The sequence below is a fragment of the Scylla paramamosain genome, chromosome 22 (assembly GCF_035594125.1).
Source record: "Scylla paramamosain isolate STU-SP2022 chromosome 22, ASM3559412v1, whole genome shotgun sequence".
NCBI classification, from domain to species: domain Eukaryota; kingdom Metazoa; phylum Arthropoda; class Malacostraca; order Decapoda; family Portunidae; genus Scylla; species Scylla paramamosain.
The window spans coordinates 3742501-3756604 of NC_087172.1; the positions used below are offsets into that span (position 1 = coordinate 3742501).

General features: G+C 45.1%; 1 protein-coding gene across 2 annotated transcripts in view; it reads left to right on the forward strand.

The window, feature by feature from the left end:
- Nucleotides 1-14104, forward strand: part of LOC135111446 (transmembrane protein 229B-like) — a 75119-nt gene that overhangs the window by 21086 nt on the left and 39929 nt on the right. Inside the window, exon 1 of one of the 2 annotated variants that reach the window (XM_064024740.1) lies at nt 2151-2956. The exons of the other annotated variant lie outside the window; for it this stretch is intronic. The gene's annotated coding sequence lies outside the window, so the exon portion shown is untranslated. Of the gene's footprint in view, nt 1-2150; nt 2957-14104 lie in introns of those variants that run through there. 2 annotated transcript variants of the gene reach the window in all.

The following is a 14104-nucleotide window of genomic DNA, read 5'->3' on the forward strand; positions in this document are numbered from 1 at the left end:
TTGAAGAGAACAGTGGGAGGAGGAGGAGGAGGAGGAGGAAAATACTGGAGGGAGAAGGATTGAAGAGAACTGGGAGGAGGAGGAGGAGGAGGAGGAGGAGGAGGAGGACACTGGGAGAGAAGGATTGAAGAGGATGGTGTTGAGGAGGAGGAGGAAGACACTGGGGGGAGAAGGACTGAAGAGGACGGTGGGCGGAGGAGGAGGAGGAGAAAGAAGAGAAGACGGATGGGGAGGAGAAGAACTGAAGAGAACTGTGAGAGGAAGAAGAGGAGGAGGAGGAGGAGCAGCAGCAAGAGGAGTTGTAAACAAGAACCTGACCGGGACATCGACCTCGTCCTCTTGAGTACACGGCGCCTTCAGAGCCTCGGGGACCACAAAGCGAGAGTGGGCTTGTGTTGGCTCCAATAGGCGTCTCTCCCGATGATGACCTTTTGTTACTCATCCCACGTGCGCCGCCAGACCGAAACCAGACCAGGGGAGGCAAGACTGAGGACACAGCTGCGGCCTCCTCTTGTCTTACGTACGTTGTCGCCGCGGTGTCCGTGTCTCGAGGAAGGCAAGGGAAGAGCGCCTTGACTTGTGACATTTAGATTTTTATTTATGGCCTCTCTTTTTTCATACTTTTTTTTTTTTATGGAGGTACGTTTTTTCCTCGCGTCCGTCATTTCTCGCCCCGTCATGAGAGAGAGAGAGAGAGAGAGAGAGAGAGAGAGAGAGAGAGAGAGAGGAGAGAGAGAGAGAGAGAGAGAGAGAGAGAGAGAGAGAGAGAGGACTTGAGTGCGTGCCGACCGTGAGAAAAGAGACATGTCGTATAAAACAGCGCTACACGCACGCTCTCACGCACACAAATTTTCTGTACACACGCACATAAACTTCACTCTGAAATCACGATCCAGGTTCCGGCGGCCGCCAGCCTGCACGCCCCACCGGCTGCCAGCGAACCAGTTGAACATTTTTAACCGTGTAATCGCAAGTAATAAAGTTTACTGTATTACATCAAGGTGCACGGCCCGATGGACTAGAATGGGTGTCACGCGTGGGGTAAAGGAAGTGAGGAAGGCGGGCGGCAGCGGCAGCGTGCGTCGTAAGCAGATGCTGAAAGAGGATGCTGAGGTCACAGGGCGTCCCTTAGTGAGGCAGTGTCACCAGCCAGCTTGGTGCTCGTAACCCTGGCGTCTCATCTGGTGAAAAGATCGCATTAGATGAGTCTATGTTGTCAATGTTGATAATGGAGATGATTCTGCAGTTAATCATGACATCCATCAATGAAATGTAATTTATTGCCAAGAGAACGTCGATTATCAGTGATGAGTGTAGCCTTTGTTCCACACTCAGACCGCTCCGACTTCACGTAGGTTTCGTTATCTGTCCCAGTGCTCTGTTTTCCGACTCACTTCCTGACCGTCTCTCTGCTTCGACCCACCATCATTCCCCGACTCCCTCGTTCTTCACTGTTCCTTCCTGTAGTCCTTTCTCCTCTGCCTATAGCCGGCATACTCCTGTAGCAGTCTGTAGTTGTCCTTACATGTGCCACGGACGGATATCACAAAGGTAACCAACAAGTATATTCCCGCAGTGACTGAATACAAAGATTTACTTGGTGACACCCGACTGTCCGACTGTCGCTCAGTGCCATCAGCGGGGCCTGTACCTGGTGCATTTCACATTTATGAACAGAAAACGGATTCTGGAACTAATAGCAAACATGTGAAATGGTATTGTTATTTAGTATGTTATGAAGGTGATGATGACAATGACAAGAATAATGAGTGTGCAAACTGGTACTGGTGGTGGTGGTGGTGGCGGCGGCGGCGGCGGCGATGGAAGGGGCCCTGCACCGCGCCGCTCCTCAGTCCTTTGTCTTGAGCGGCTGAAATATTATAGGCTTAAAAGCTGCCGCCTTTGGTGCTGGTGGCGGTGCAGGAGGCGTGGGCGGGGAGTTGTGGCACGTGCGCCCTTTGACCCCACCTGCTGGTCCGCCTGGGGCAGGACATCACCCTGAGATTAAGGTGTACTCACGCACGCACGGCTCCCCTCCTCTCTCTCTCTCTCTCTCTCTCTTCTCTCTCTCTCTCTCTCTCTCTCTCTCTCTCTCTCTCACGATAGCCACCCTCCCTCCGCCTCCCTCACTCCAGCAGAAGCTCCGTCGTCGAATCAATAACGCGGTTGTTGCCACCACGCGGTCGCCGTATTCCGCCGCCGGGTTTGTAGGACTTCCCCGGAAAAGACGAGCTTGACGAGGGCTTCATTTCACGCCCCTCGAGGCCGTCGGGACAAAGATGTTCGTTAGAGGGAATCCTTAAGCGCGGCAAAGCGGCTGTCCAGAGGCGTAGTACAGGGGAGCCGACCGGAGAAAAACTGCCTTGGTTTGAAACTTGTGGGCTAGAGGAGGAGGAGGAGGAGGAGGAGCAGGAGGAGGGCGCGCGAGTGTGCCAGTGGGGCAGAGCGGCGCCGGGAGCAGCAGTGAGCAGCAGCAGTGGCTAGGTGACCTCCCGCCGGCAGGAACACGTGACGCCTTCCTCCAACCTCCCCTGTAGAACATCGTGACATTTTTATTCCGATACTCGCACATCCCTCCCACTGCTGCCGCCCTCGCACCCTCTCCCTCGCTGCGTGTCCCCTGGCCCTGTGTTCCCTTCCGCGTCCCGCCACCAGCGTCCCCCCCACCGACAGGAGCTCCGGGCGGTGTAGTGAGGACGCCGGGCTGGAGCTGCCGACGCGTGGAAAGAAGTTTGTTAGGAGTGAATTCGAGAGACGGAGAAGGAAACTTGTGGCGCCGAGTTGTCTGTCTGTCTGTCCTGAACGGTGGACTCCGAGGGGAAGGTGAGGTGGTGCTCGGGGGAGTGTGACGTGAAAGTGCGTGGGAGGACAGTGCGTTTCTCCGTGTCACCTTCGTCGTCGCCTCGTCCTCTCGTCCGCCGCACCTCCGCGCTGCCTCACCAGGAAGACGCTCAAGGTAAACAGGATAAAAGTACCACTGATTATTAACCTTTATTTTCTTCTACTTCTTCTGTTATGGATTTCGTTTACGTGTGTGTGTGTGTGTGTGTGTGTGTGTGTGTGTGTGTGTGTGTGTGTGGGCGGGTGGGTGTGTGTGTGTGTGTGTGTGTTGGGGGGTGGTGAGCGTGTGTGTGTGTGCGCGCGCGAGTGTGAGAGAGGGGCAGAATCTAGGGCATCAATAGGGCTTCCGTGTGTGGTAGAGGGGAGGGAAGGAGGGCGCGCCTACATATGCATGAGTGTGTATGAGTGTACGTTAATATGTATGCGCTTTCTATGCACGTAGATTTAGTCCATAATCTGCCTGGCAATATTAATATGGATCTACATGTAACCTCCATTTCAGGAAACACACACACACACACACACACACACACACACACACACACACACACACACACACACACAAAGAGAGAGAAAAGTCCCTCCTAAAGAAAAAAAAATGTAAAATCACGAGAGTATTCCATCAAAATAAATATAATCTCAAGGTGGAAAAAAAAATAGAAAAAAAAAAAAAAAGACCATCAAGAAATTCTTCCCCCACTTTTAAGACACACATCACGTGGCTGCGAGTTTTTATAAATTTATTTTTACACACATGGGAAGGAGACGGACTGACCGAGAACCATAAAAAAAAAAAATCGAGTAAAGAAATGATGAAAAAAAAAAAGTTTGTCGGATGTCATTCGTTCCCCTGACACTCCACTAAAAATAAATGTAAAAAAGGGAAAAAAGAAATAGGTAAGACAGGTAAATTAGCCATCACGCTATAAAGGCACACTTCGCTTCACTCTCAGATGACGCACGGGTTTGCACGCTCATTCTGTTTCTTACTTATTCATCACTGCTTCTATTTCACGCGAGGATTTGAGCAAGAAGGAAAGGAGAGAATGTTAAATACAGGATTAGTTTTCTGACCAACTCCTATTGCAGCTCTGGTCTCATCCTCTTCTCTCTCTCTCTCTCTCTCTCTCTCTCTCTCTCTCTCTCTCTCTCTCTCTCTCTCTCTCTCTCTCTCTCTCCTTCTTCTCTCTCTTGGTGTTGTTAGCGACGGCAGAACATTATTGACAGTAGTGACTGGTGTTGCTGGTGACTGCGAGGTGACTAGTGACTGGTGTTGGTTGAGTAGTGTAAAGAGGGAAGTATTAAGCGGATGTTGTTGAGTGGTGCTGCATTTGTGGTGTTGTGTGAGTGGTCTTGAGTGAGTGAGTGGTGTTGGGTGTTGGTTGAGCGGTGCTGGGAACTGCTGGGCCTGGGCGGTGATGCATTTTGTAGTGGTCGTGAATCATTGGTTTTGCAAGTGGCGCTGAGACATGTAGCTGAGTTAGACTGAGTTTTTGAGTTGACGGGGAATTAGTGAGTGAGTGAGTGAGTGAGTGAGTGAGTGATTTTTACGGCGCCAGACATTCCACCTCTCCATTTTTTAGTTTTTGTTTTCACGAAATGCGAATGCTGATCACTGCAGAATGTAAACTCAATACGTAAGATAACACTAATGCAAGATCCGCGGTTTCCACCATCCCCCCATCAAAGAATAAATGAATAAATAAATAAATAAATGTACAAAACACTATGGTAATTACTCCAAGTCTTCCTTTCTCTAAACAAATTTCCCATTAATAAACTTCCATTGTTTACTGTTACAGATTCAAGGTCACTTAAGTTCCTCTCCTGCTTTGACAAACAAACAAACAAAGCCCCATTCTCTACTATTACAGATACGAGGTCACTTCTATTCCTCTACGAAGTGACAAGCAAACGACTGGTGATTACAGGCTGGTTAGTAGTTTGTCGCTGCTTACACGCCAAGCAGTAATTAGACAAGGTAATCATGCACTTTGATCCAGCACCCGTAGCAGTCCCGGTGCGTCACGGTCATGAGCGTGAGATCCTACCCATCACACGCATTAACATCTCTTCATGAATAATTCCACCCACCACGCAGGACTTATGGACTTCAGGATTTCAAAGCGGCATTAAGCAAAGTCCTGCACGTCACATTAATGTCAAAAGTTAATGCTGAGTAAAGCAGGTAACCCCTCGCGATGACTCCCCTCACTTGGTAAAGGAGAGAGAGCATCATGGCATCGTATCTTGAAATATTTTGAATTCTGACGCACTGTTTAAACACCACATATAATAAACCGGGTTATCATGGGTTATTTTTCACATTAATAGCCCAGAATCCTTAAAGTTTCACTAGAGTCATGAACCACCTTTTCAACACCCTAGAATCTCCAGTAGAGTGTGTTGAGAGCAGACGAGAAGGGGCGACGAAAGGTTAGGGAATGCAGTCCTGATGGCATTGTGAGCTGGTTAAGGTTATTTATATACTCGTACCTTCTCTACCACAAGGCCCGCATGCATCGTTTAACAGCATATGGGTGAATAGTGGCTGGTGGCTGGTGTGATAAGGCATGGTTTAGTTACTTGATATCTGGTGCGTAAGGACTGTAATACGAATGTCACGGCTTAGATTCTCCTCCTTCCGAATATGATGTTAATTTAATGAAGGTTTCTAATGTGCCCGGATGAATGAGGAATGTCTCAGCGTCACCACTGCCTAAGTTAGCAAGGAAAAGGGAAAGTATGATGATCAAATTGTGCACGGCGCCATCAAAATGCAACAATCACGTTAGATTTTAAGACTTCATCGCAGTACAGTACTATCAAATTAGTAAGACTGTGTACAAGGTTGAGGAAGTAAAACGTCACAACGAAGGGAAATTATTACCGAAAGATAATAAATAAGGACAAGGATCAAAACCTTCGGGAAAAGAATTTGTCAGACTCAAACACATCCTCCTTAGAAACACTGACTCAAGGGAAAGCGGATCGGATGTCTTGAAATACCGGTGTAAAGGGAAATTTGAATATTTTTCTTGCGTAAGAAAACTTAAGAAAACAATTAGATTAAAACACAGTGGTCCTGAAAGAGAGAGAGAGAGAGAGAGAGAGAGAGAGAGAGAGAGAGAGAGAGAGAGAGAGAGAGAGAGAGAGAGAGAGAGAGAGAGAGAGTAAGAAAATTTAAGAAAACAATTAGATTAAAACACAGTGGTCCTGAAAGAGAGAGAGAGAGAGAGAGAGAGAGAGAGAGAGAGAGAGAGAGAGAGAGAGAGAGAGAGAGAGAGAGAGAGAGAGAGAGAGAGAATACACGTTCTCCAGGGTGATAAAGTGTCCACCTTGAAATATTACCACGAAAAAAAAAAAAAAAGGCAAAAATATCGGGCTAACAAAAATTAACAACATTCGATTCGTCGTCTGTGAAGAAGAAAACTTTTGCACTGAAACTTGTATCGGTATCTTTAAAGGGAGACGCGCAGAGTATTTCTTTACCAACAACCCAGAACTACGATCCTAACTGAGGCCTTGTGATCAAATACTAAACTGGACCCGAAACAGCCTTGACTTTCGCCGCTGCAAGTGGACGAGTGAGAGCAGGCGAGTGGGGCGTCCCTAGACAGACCCACCCAGCACGTGACCCATTTGATTTCACTCACCATTTAGGGTTTAGGGAAGAAATAGCCCCTTAGTTTGGACCACTGCATTTGTGTGGCGTGTGTTGCTTTATGTAAATGTTGTAATTATCTCTGCCTTTCCCTCCTGGCTTTGTCTTCTTACTTCCTTCCTTGTCCAGTTGCTTTTTCTTTCCTACTACGTTTTTACGTTCTCATTCCTTCCTTCCAGTTTCTCATATTCTCTTCGGCCCTGTCTTTTTATTTTGTTTGTTTGTCCTGTCCATCATTCCTTCGTTTTTTCCTCTCTTCCCCTTTCCAGCTCTTTTTTTTATCGTATTCATTTTTTTTCCTTTCATCTCCTCCTCTTCTACCTGTCCTTCTGCCCTTGATTTATTTTCCTTCCTGGTTTTCTCTTCTTTTCTCCTTCTACATTTCCTATCTTTATTTATTTCTCAGTGTCCTTCATTTCTTTATTCTTCCCCTTCTGTAATTTCCTTTCCTTCCTTCATTCACTTGCTCACCTTCACTCAATTTTCCTGAAGTTTTCGTACTCCCATATTTTTCACATTTCCATTTTTGCTTCCCTGATTTTTTCTTTTTTTTCGTGGTCCATTTTTTGCGTTGTTTTCTCTTTGTCTTTTTTTCTTCCCTTGCTTCTTCTTGCCTTGCTGTTTTCTTCTTACATTTCACCCTTTGCGAACCGCCCTTCCTCGCAACCACGTAACGATTTTAAAGGATTTTGTTTAATTCTGTTTTCTTTTTGTTTACCTGTTTGTGCTCCTCAGTCGCGTCTGTGATGGAAGGAAAATAAGAAAAAACACAGAATGGATGACGAGGATAAAGAGGAGGAGGAGGAGGAGGAGGAAGAGGAGGAGGAGGAGGAGGAGGAGGAGGAGGAGGAGGAGGAAAATGATGGTTTTAAGTGACTCGTTAAAAAAGCTGTAGCCTGAATAATTAGTTTGTTTATGATTAAGGCTGTGGATATTTTTTCAGGGCGTCAAAGTGTGTGTGTGTGTGTGTGTGTGTGTGTGTGTGTGTGTGTGTGTGAGTGTGTGTGTGTGTGTGTTTGCAATGTCTATCATGAGGCTGCATGGTAGGTTCGTTTGGCTGAAAAAATAAAAATCAAAATCATGAATGAAGTTACTTGATACTGGAATTAAACCACACACACACACACACACACACACACACACACAGAGAGAGAGAGAGAGAGAGAGAGAGAGAGAGAGAGAGAGAGAGAGAGAGAGAGAGAGAGAGAGAGAGAGAGAGAGAGAGAGAGAGAGAGAGAGATTTATCACAGTTTCCAGTGTCGAGGTCTCTGTGGTACACGGCGGCACGGAGGGAGATGAACGATACAATAAGAGTGCAGGTGTGTGTACAGGTATCCAGCCTCCACAGGTGTGCAAGAACAGATGGAGCTATAACTCACCTGGTCTTGATTACCTAGCTCAACTGCCCTGTTTCCTGCAGGTGACTCGTCAGCAGTACACCTGGCTCGCTTCATAGGTTACCTGGCCATTGAGTTATTGACTGGTTCATTAGCTATGTGACTCAAAATTCTGTTAAACTGACGACGTTGTAAGTCACTAAAATCAACGACTTGCATCTTCGTTTTGTCACTTATAATCTTGTCAGCGTGAGGGTGCAGGAAGGTGGCGTTATCTTATTGATGTTGGTAGTGTTATGAAATCCATCGCTCCTCAACTTCTACAAACTTCTCAAACTTCTGAGAGTTTCGATTCTGGTGGGCGTAGTCTCCTCTCTGGCTATCATGCAAGAGGAGGAGGATGTGAGGGGATGGGAAAGGACGAGGGAGGAGGTGGTGAATGATAAGGAGAAGGAGGAGGAGGAGGAAAGGAGTAGGAGGAGGAGGAGAGGGGGTGGAAAGCACGATATGGTGGGGCAGAAAGAGGAAGAGGAGAAGGAGGGCGAGTCTTCCACTCTCTTTATTTTTCCAGATAGACAGCCTTGGCAGACTAATCGCGCACACGTTTATACAGTGTGTGTGTGTGTTCCACGTGCATGAATCTGTAAGTGAGATGAGGTGCTCGGGTAAACTGCTTCATGAATCGCAAGTACAGAAAACAATGTATATATAACTGTTACTCTCGTTTTCCTTTTTTTTTTTCGTAAAAGTATGAATCCGGACCTCTTGGCACTCTTACAGTTGTGGTGGTGGTGGTGGTGGTAGCCGTGGTGATAGTGGTGGTCATCTCGGTCGGGTCCGTGCATTCCCCTCTTCCTCATAGTGTTGTTTGAAGGTCGTCGCTCCGTGAGACTTGACAGCTAGAAATAGAGAGAGAGAGAGAGAGAGAGAGAGAGAGAGGGAGGCGACCCGCGGCCGGCCTTAGGGGGACTGAATAATTGAGGCACGAGCAGACACCCTCCCTCACCACCACCACCACCACCGCCACCACCACCACAACTACCTCCTACTCCTCCTCCTCCCCTATCTCTTTCACCTGATTCTCTACTACTCTGTTTTAGCATCACCACTATAAGGCCTTAACATCATTTCCAGACCATTATCATCACCATCGTCACCTATTCACCGCTTCACAGTCTATCACCACCTCCACCACCATCATCTAATGTCACTACCACCCACTTTTTTCTTTCCCCAACCATCATTACTCACCACCACAGTAACATTCGCCTCTCTACTTATAATCATCACCATTAACTAGTTTCATCACCACTGTCTGTGATATAACTCCTACCTCTCCTTAACACCATCACTACTACTACTATGAATCACCACCACCGTCACATCCACTCACCATCACTATTACCATTATCTTCTCATCCCTGCCACCACCACCACCACCAACATCAGCACCACCACATCACCATCACATCATCTCATCACAACTCGCGACCCACATCACATCACATCATTACAGGTAAGTATTCACCTGTATACCTATAGAACTTGTATTTAGGTCATGGGGGTTCGTCTCATTACAACGCCCTTCCCTGCATAGCCTATCTGAACACACCTGAGGGAAATGGTTGCGACACACACACACACACACACACACACACACACACACACACACACACACACACACACACACACACGCTGCTCAACACACAATAAATCATTTTGGTTCGGACAAACACGTTAATCTTCATAACCCCAAACAGCTCTCGACTCCTCCTCCTTCTCCTCCTCTCCCTTTTCTACCTCCTCCACCTCCTCTCCACCTTTTTTTATTTAACCTCTTCGTGCTCTTTCTCCTTCCTTTTCCGTTTCCTTTTCCCGTTCCTTTTCATTCACTACCTCCTCCTCCTCCTCCTCCTCCTCCTCCTCCTCCTATAATTTCACTGGGAGTTATATTATTGTTCCTAGAGATGGGGTGAAATATATAAGCATATTTTTCTTTACTCTGCAGACTTAATCTAAAGCAAAACAAGGCAAAAGGAGGGAAGAATGATGAGACGAACGGAGGGAAAAAGAGGAGGAGGAGCAAGTTAGAGGAAAATAAGGAAGAGTGGAGAGGAAGAAAAGTGACGTGAAAAATGCGAAATATGACGGAGGGAAGGAAGGAGGAAGGAAAAAAGGGTAATACCAGAAGAGGAAGGAAAGAAGTATTTGGAGAGAGGAAAGGAGGAGGAGAGACGAAGAACAAAGGCGAAGATTAAGGCAATGGGAAGGAAGAGGGAAGTTGCAGTGCAGTTTTGTGGAAATAGAATTACACTCTTCCTTCAGTATGCCGTGAAATGTGAGGAGCACACACATCCCCTTTATTTCAGGCTAAATATACACACGAGCGGGCTTGAAAAGTGGCTTACAACACACACACACACACACACACACACCCCATTATTTTTATACATCGTAATAATCTGTCTCGTTTCAACTTTTTTATAGGTCGTAATAGTCGTTTTTTTTTTCGTTTTTTTTTTTTTTTGTTTTTTGTTTCTTACCCCATCGTGTCATTAATTTTTTTTTAACTCTTTACTGGTCTTTTTTCATGGCGTAAAAATAGATAAATAAATTAAAAAAAATGAAGAAAAAACATGTGATATTAATATAGAGTAAAATACCAATGGTTAGTTTGAAGTTATGAAGGAACCTGAGCGGATATTGAGTGTTTATTGCAATGGTTGTTGTTGTTGTTGTTGTTGTTGTTGTTGTTGTTGTTGTGCTTTTCGTTGTTGATGTTTTTTTCTGGAAAGGCTGAGTTAGTGAGTAGCAATAGTAGAAGTTGTTGTTGTTGGTGTAGTAGTAGTAGTAGTAGTAGTAGTAGTAGTAGTACTAGTAGGAGGAGGAAGAGGAGGAGGAGGAGAAGGAGGAGGAGGAGGAGGAAGAAGAGGTGTGTGTGTGTGTGTGTGTGTGTGTGTGTGTGTGTGTGTGTGTGTGTGTGTGTGTGAGCGTCAAAAGTTAACAGGTGTACAGAAAACCTTGTTTTAAGATTCTCCTGGTCTGTGATTTGCATACATGATTAGTACTGAAATTAGAGTAGTTAGTAATTGCTGTTTTTTTCACAGTCAAAACATCACTATCATCATCATTACCATCATTATTCGTCATCATTATCACTGTTCACTACCATTGCTATTATTCATCATCACAATCACCATCATCCATTACTGTCATCATTACTACCACTCACCATCACTATTTTTACCACCATCACCACCTCTTCATCACCACCACTACTACTACTACTACAAGGCATTTGCAGTACCCCTCTACTCACCACCACCATCACAGCATTACAAATCACTGTTTTTACCACCACCGTCACAGCATTACAAATCATTGTTTTTACCACCACCACCACCACCACCACCACCATTACTACAAGGCTTTCCTAGCACCACCAATGTCTCTGTAGTCACCACATTTACCTCCACCACATTACAAATCAATATTTCTATGATCACACCACTTACCACCACCTAACCACCACAAGTCATCACGATCACAGCCATCACTCCTTTAACCACCACAAGAACATCAATCAAACACCATCATCACAGAAACCAGAAAACCAACAAAAGCCAACCACCACCACTACCACCACCACCACCACCACCGCCGCCATGGCCACCCGTGATAAAAGGCAGACAGAATCTCCCTCGCATGCAATGATATTTATGTAGGTGACGTTTTTGTGGCGAGCGCGGCGGAAACGCTGGCAGGGGTTGTAAGAGTCGTGTTGGCAAGGTTTGTGACCACCTCCCTGCCTCCCCTTAATCCTTCCTTGACCTCCTCTGACCTGACCTTGTACTTGCACACTTTTTTCCATACGTGTTCCTGTTCCGTGGTCCGTGTTTAATCTAGCCTTTCCTGACCTTTTTGCATTTACAGTTCGTTAGGTTAGGTTGGGTAAGGTCTGGTCAGGTCAGGTCAGGTCAAGTTATGTTAGCTTGTTTAGGTTAGCTGAATTGTTAGATGTCCCTGTTTCGTGGCCCTTGTTTTATTTATTTTTTTCCTGACCTCTTTGCATTTACAGTATGGTAAGTTAGGTTAGGTCAAGTTAAATTGTTTAGGTTGGTTGCGTCACTGGATTACGTTGTTAATTGTTACGTTACCTTAGATCAGGTTGAAACAGGTGGATCGATTAAGTTGGTTCGGTTAGATTACGTTTTATGTCATGTTATGTTAGTTTAAGTTAACATAAGAAATAAAGGAAACTGCAAGAAACCATAAGGCCTAAACGTGGCATTCCCTGTTATAAATATATCTACCTATTTCCACCTGTCATCCTCATACATAAATTTATAAATTGATCTAATCTTTTAAAGCTCCCATATGACTTATCACTGAGAACCTGATTACTGTTTCTGTTCCAGTCACCTAATACTTTCCTATCTCTTTTTAAAATCAAACTTTATCGAGCTTAAACCCATTATTTTCTATCTTTTCCTGACAGCAATTATTTATTTTTTATTTATTTATTTATTTATTTTATTTTTTTTTTTGTCCTCCGTTGTTACATCACCTATACCACATAAAGATCGCTATCAAATCCCCTCTTAACCTGCGCATCTCTAAGTACTGTTAGGTTAATGAGTTGTGTTCACGTGCCTGTTTCTTTCCGTTTCCTCCATTAAACGTTCTTTCTATCGTCGTTAATAACATAAGTGTCTCTCTTAATCCTACATTTTAACCTCTTTCATATTACAGTACTTTCATCCATTCCCCTCCTACATAGAAAAAAATCACATCTTTACTCATTTTTAATCTTTCAGTATGCTGCACCTTTCAAGCTGCCATTTTGCAATATATGTCACCAGTATTCCAGTCTTTTTGTCTCTCTCTCTCTCTCTCTCTCTCTCTCTCTCTCTCTCTCTCTCTCTCTCTCTCTCTCTCTCTCTCTCTCTCTCTCTCTCTCTCTCTCTCTCTCTCTCTCTCTCTTCCATATCTCGCATGCTTTCTCCTTATCTTCTCTCCTCCTTCACTCCTTATATCCGAGTTCCCATCACCTGTCACGCCACCACCTGCATCTACATCCGTCTAATTACACTCACATCTAAAACTGCTAGGACTCTCGTTAGCATTATTTCCGAACGCCTGGGAAATGATTAGTCGTGCTGTCATGGGTGGCTTATCCCTGTCGCTGGAGGGGAATTTTTGTTAAACTGTTACCAAGATGAAAACACCTGTGGAAAACCTTATAAGATCCATTAGAGCCTGTTAACCCTTTCACTGCGATAGGAAACAACTAACAGCAGCAGAAGCAATGTATGAAATCTTTATAAGCATCTACAAGCAGGTGAGGGATGAAAAAGAATAGATTTTGCAATTTGTAACCAGTTTAAAGATTGGATGTGGCTGTAGAACAAGTAAAGATGTCTCAGAGTGATTGGTAGTAAAAGGAAAAATGTACCAAATAGCAACCAAAGAGTTAAAAGTATTCAAAGTAAAGCGATTAAACTTTCTAGCTAACTAAATCCTCGGTGGAGATGTCACCTGGCCAGCCACGTGACTAATTGCCAAAGTGTTCTAGTAGTCTTCCATTGAGTCATGAATATGTTTGTCGATAATGAATGAATTCTTGATAAGTACTGTTTGTGTTTGTGTGTGTGTGTGTGTGTGTGTGTGTGTGTGTGTGCGGTGGCAGAATGGTGGTGGTTGAGTTTGCACAGCCTATAAAATGTTTGCGCAATGTTAGAGGCGTGTGGTGGTGGTGGTAGCAATGGTGGTAGTGGTGGTAGTAATGGTGGTGGTGGTGGTGGTAAGGAGAAGGCAGTGGTTTACGTGATAGTTAGTCATGGTGATACGCGCTTGCAGTGGTGATGGTGGTTGTGGTGGTGGTAGTGGTGGTGGTGGTGGTGGTATTTATCGTAGTAGTAACAGTGGTGGTGGATGTGAATAATGGCTAGTACACTACTGGAAAAAGAGGTGGGCTGAGAGTAGTAGTCGTAATAATAGTTATGGTAATGCTAGTATTACTCTTAGCTATTGGTGTAGTAGTGATGGGAGTAGTGGTGATAGTGGCAAGGAGAGGAGTGGACGCAATAATAGTGGTAGTTATAGTTGTAATACATTAACGATGGTGGCAATAAAGGTGGTGATGGTGGTTATGGTGAGGATGATGGTCGTAACTGTGATGCATCAGTGATTGTGACGATGGCAGTTATGTAAGTGGTGGTGATGGTGGTGGTGGTGGTGGTGGTAGTGGTGGTGGTAGTAA